This window comes from Macaca mulatta, chromosome 7, assembly GCF_049350105.2.
Source record: "Macaca mulatta isolate MMU2019108-1 chromosome 7, T2T-MMU8v2.0, whole genome shotgun sequence".
In the NCBI taxonomy this organism is placed as follows: domain Eukaryota; kingdom Metazoa; phylum Chordata; class Mammalia; order Primates; family Cercopithecidae; genus Macaca; species Macaca mulatta.
In genome coordinates this window covers 144267788-144272849 of record NC_133412.1, presented here as the reverse complement: position 1 = coordinate 144272849, position 5062 = coordinate 144267788, and the positions used below count along the sequence as shown (strand labels likewise).

General features: G+C 44.8%; 1 long non-coding RNA gene across 1 annotated transcript; it reads right to left on the bottom strand.

The window, feature by feature from the left end:
- Window positions 1–586: 586 nt before the first annotated feature.
- On the bottom strand, window positions 587–4766 carry LOC144330358 (uncharacterized). The gene is made up of 2 exons (XR_013396427.1): window positions 4546–4766; window positions 587–3916 (listed from the first exon to the last, which is right to left on the bottom strand). It is a non-coding gene; the product is annotated as an uncharacterized LOC144330358 (long non-coding RNA).
- Window positions 4767–5062: the final 296 nt, after the last annotated feature.

Here is a 5062-nt window from a genome sequence, read left to right as displayed (position 1 = left end):
ATGATGTTGGCCTCATAAAATGAGTCAGGGAGGATTGTCTCTTTTTCTATTGATTGGAATAGTTTCAGAAGGAATGGTACCAGCTCCTCTTTGTACCTCTGGTAGAATTCGGCTGTGAATCCGTCTGGTCCTGGACTTTTTTTGGTTGGTAGGGTATTAATTATTGCCTCAATTTCAGAGCCTGTTATTGGTCTATTCCAGGATTCAGCTTCTTCCCGGTTTAGTCTTGGGAGGGTGTATGTGTCCGGGAATTCATCCATTACCTCTAGGTTTTCTAGTTTATTTGCATAGGGGTGTTTAGAGTATTCTCTGATGGTAGTTTGTATTTCTGTGGGGTTAGTGGTGATATCCCCTTTATCATTTTTTATTGCGTCTATTTGATTCTTCTCTCTTTTCTTCTTTATTAGTCTTGCTAGCGGTCTAACAATTTTGTTGATCTTTTTAAAAAAAACCAGCTCCTGGATTCATTGATTTTTTGAAGGGTTTTTTGTGTCTCTATCTCCTTCAGTTCTGTTCTGATCTTAATTATTTCTTGCCTTCTGCTAGCTTTGGAATGTGTTTGCTCTTGCTTCTCTAGTTCTTTTAATTGTGATGTTAGGGTGTCAATTTTAGACCTTCCCTGCTTTCTCTTGTGGACATTTAGTGCTATAAATTTCTCTCTACACACTGCTTTAAATGTGTCCCAGAGATTCTGGTATGTTGTATCTTTGTTCTCAGTGGTTTCAAAGAACATCTTTATTTCTGCCTTCATTTCGTTATTTACCCAGTAGTCATTCAGGAGCAGGTTGTTCAGTTTCCATGTAGTTGAGTGGTTTTGTGTGAGTTTCTTAATCCTGAGTTCTAGTTTGATTGCACTGTGGTCTGAGAGACAGTTTGTTATAATTTCTGTTCTTTCACATTTGCTGAGGAGTGCTTTACTTCCAATTATGTGGTCAATTTTGGAAGAAGTGCGATGTGGTGCTGAGAACAAAGTATATGCTGTTGATTTGGGGTGGAGAGTTCTGTAGATGTCTATTAGGTCTGCTTGGTGCCGAGCTAAGTTCAATTCCTGGATATCTTTGTTAACTTTCTGTCTCATTGATCTGTCTAATGTTGACGGTGGGGTGTTAAAGTCTCCCATTATTATTGTGTGAGAGTCTAAGTCTCTTGTAAGTCTCTAAGGACTTGCTTTATGAATCTGGGTGCTCCTGTATTAGGTGCATATATATTTAGGATAGTTAGCTCTTCTTGTTGAATTGATCCCCTTACCATTATGCAATGTCCTTCTTTGTCTCTTTTGATCTTTGTTGGTTTGAAGTCTGCTTTATCAGAGACTAGGATTGCAACCTCTCCTTTTTTTATTTGTTTTCCATTTGCTTGGGAGATCTTCCTCCATCCCTTTATTTTGAGCCTATTTGTGTCTCTGCACATGAGATGGATATCCTGAATACAGCACACTGATGGGTCTTGACTCTATCCAACTTGCCAGTCTGTGTCTTTTAGTTGGAGCATTTAGCCCATTTACATTTAAGGTTAATATTGTTATGTGTGAACTTGATCCTGTCATTATGATGCTAGCTGGTTATTTTGCTCATTGATGCAGTTTCTTCCTAGCATCGGTGGTCTTTACATTTTGGCATGTTTTTGCAGTGGCTGGTACTGGTTGTTCTTTTCCATGTTTAGTGCTTCCTTCAGGAGCTCTTGTAGGGCAGGCCTAGTGGTGACAAAATCTTTCAGCATTAGCTTGTCTGTAAAGGATTTTATTTCTTCTTCACTTATGAAACTTAGTTTGGCTGGATATGCAACTCCGGGTTGAAAATTCTTTTCTTTAAGAATGTTGAATATGGCCCCGACTCTCTTCTGGCTTGTAGAGTTTCTGCTGAGAGATCCGCTGTTAGTCGGATGGGCTTCCCTTTGTAGGTAATCTGACCTTTCTCTCTGGCTGCCCTTAACATTTTTTCCTTCATTTCAACTTTGGTGAATCTGACAATTATGTGTCTTGGAGTTGCTCTTCTCGAGGAGTATCTTTGTGGCGTTCTGTGTATTTCCTGAATTTGAATGTTGGCCTGCCTTGCTAGGTTGGGGATGTTCTCCTGGATAATATCCTGCAGAGTGTTTTCCAACTTGGTTACATTCTCCCCGTCACCTTCAGGTACACCAATCAGATGTAGATTTGGTCTTTTCACATAGTCCCATATTTCTTGGAGGCTTTGTTCATTTCTTTTTACTCTTTTTTCTCTAAACTTCTCTTCTCACTTCATTTCACTCATTTGATCTTCAATCACTGATACCCTTTCTTCCAGTTGATCAAATTGGTTACTGAATCTTGTGCATCTGTCGCGTAGTTCTCGTGCCATGGTTTTCAGCTCTATCAGGTTATTTAAGGACTTCTCTAGATTGGTTTTTCTAGTTAGCCATTCGTCTAATCTTTTTTCAAGGTTTTTAGCTTCTTTGCGATGGGTTCGAACTTCCTCCTTTAGCTTGGAGAAGTTTGATCGTCTGAAGCCTTCTTCTCTCAACCCGTCAAAGTCATTCTCCATCCAGCTTTGTTCTGTCGCTGGCAAGGAGTTGTGTTCCTTTGGAGGGGGAGAGGTGCTCTGATTTTTAGAATTTTCAACTTTTCTACTCTGTTTTTCCCCCACCTTTGTGGTTTTATCTACCTTTGGTCTTTGATGATGGTGACGTACAGATGGGGTTTTGGTGTGGATGTTCTTTCTGTTTGTTAGTTTTCCTTCTAACAGTCAGGACCTTCAGCTGCAGGTCTGTTGGAGTTTGCTGGAGGTCCCTCCAGACCCTGTTTGCCTAGGTATCAGCAGCGGAGGCTGCAGAAGAGTGAATACTGCTAAACAGCAAATGCTGCTGCCTGATCTTTTCTCTGGAAGCTTCGTCTCAGAGGGGTACTCGGCCATGTGAGGTGTCAGTCTGCCCCTACTGGGGGGTGCCTCCCGGTTAGGCTACTCGGGGGTCAGGGACCCACTTGAGGAGGCAGTCTGTCCATTCTCAGATCTCAAACTCCATGTTGGGAGAACCACTACTCTCTTCAAAGCTGTCAGGAACATTTAAATCTGCAGAGTCTTCTGCTGCCTTTTGTTTGGCTATGCCCTGTCCCCAGAGGTGGAGTCTACAGAGGCAGGCAGCCTCCTTGAGCTGCGGTGGGCTCCACCCAGTTCGAGCTTCCGGGCTGCTTTGTTTACCTACTCAAGTCTCAGCAATGGTGGGTGCCCCTCCCCCAGCCTCGCTGCCGCCTTGCAGTTAGATCTCAGACTGCTGTGCTAGCAATGAGGGAGGCTCCGTAGGCGTGGGACCCTCCGAGCTAGGCGCAGGATATAATCTCCTGCTGTGCTGTTTGCTAAGACCCATGGAAAAGCACAGTATTAGGGTGGGAGTGACCCAATTTTTCAGGTGCTGTGTGTCACAGTTTCCCTTGGTTAGTAAAGGGAATTCCCTTACCCCTTGTGCTTCCCAGGTGAGGCGATGCCTCACCCTGCTTCAGCTCTCGCTTGGTGGGCTGCTCCCACTGTCCTGCACCCAATGTCCGACATGCCCCAGTGATATGAACCTGGTACCTCAGTTGGAAATGCAGAAATCACGTGTGTTCTGTGTCGCTCACGCTGGGAGCTGTAGCCTGGAGCTGTTCCTATTCGGCCATCTTGGAACCACCCTTCTCTTTTTTCTTTTCTTTTTTTTTGAGATGGAGTTTTGCTTTTGCCACCTAGGCTGGAGTGCAATGGCACAATCTCAGCTCACTGCAACCTCCGCCTCCCAGGTTCAAGCGATTTTCCTGCCTCAGCCTTCCAAATAGCTGGGATTACAGGCTTGTGCCACCATGCCTGGCTAATTTTTGTATTTTTAGTTGAGATTGGGTTTCATCATGTTGGTCAGGCTAGTGTTGAACTCCCGACTTCTAGTGATCTGCCTGCCTTGGCCTCCCAAAGTGCTGGGATTACAGACGTGAGCCACTGTGCCTGGCTGCCATCATTTTTTCCGTTGGCCCTCTCATCCATGACCCACACTACCTGTAGGTTGCCTTTGTGACCTGAATTTCAAGGGGGTGACTATAGAGAAACAGCAATGTTAATGAGGAACATGTTGGAACTTACAGAACTGAGTATTTTTCTGGTTTCCAGAAAGGAAAATATTTGACCCCAGTGAAGTTATTTTTGGCTTTCTATTTTCTGGCCCCAAATCTTCCAAGAAAAAGTCTAAGGTCACACAAAATGAATCATATGCCTGTGGATTGGGTAGTTTTCAGTAGTTAAACCATTTAACTTTTCCAAACACTCATCCCACCAAGCTCAGGAAAAACACAAATTTCACTCCCTTCTTACCTGAAACCTATTTCAGTCCTTTGGTTACCTGTGGAGATTTTATTTCATTTAGAATGAATGGAAAGGTTAAGCTAGGGCTGGAAAAGCACCCTGCATTGGCTAAATCCTGTCTCTGCTATTGCTGCAGCTGTAACTCCCCAGGGGGTCCTGTCTGAAATGGAGGAGAGTCAATAAGACCTTAGGCTAGGCTGGGCCTGGTGGCTCATGCCCGTAATCCCAGCACTTTGGGAGGCTGAGCTGGGTGGATCATGAGGTCAGGAGATCGAGACCATCCTGGCTAACACAGTGAAAACCCTGTCTCTACTAAAAATACAAAAACAATTGCCAGGCGTAGTGGCACGCACCTGTAATCCCAACCACTCAGGAGGCTGAGGCAGAAGAATTGCTTGAGCCTGGGAGGTGGAGGTTGCAGTGAGCCAAGATAGACTCCATCTCAAAAAAAAAAAAAAAAAAAAAAAGGGGCCGGGCATGGTGGCTCAAGCCTGTAATCCCAGCACTTTGGGAGGCCGAGACAGGCGGATCACGAGGTCAGGAGATCGAGACCATCCTGGCTAACGTGGTGAAACCCCGTCTCTACTAAAAAAAAAAAATACAAAAAACTAGCTGGGCGAGGTGGCGGGCGCCTGTAGTCCCAGCTACTTGGGAGGCTGAGGCAGGAGAATGGCGTGAACCCGGGAGGCGGAGCTTGCAGTGAGCTGAGATCTGGCCACTGCACTCCAGCCTGGGTGACAGAGCCAGACTCCGTCTCAAAAAAA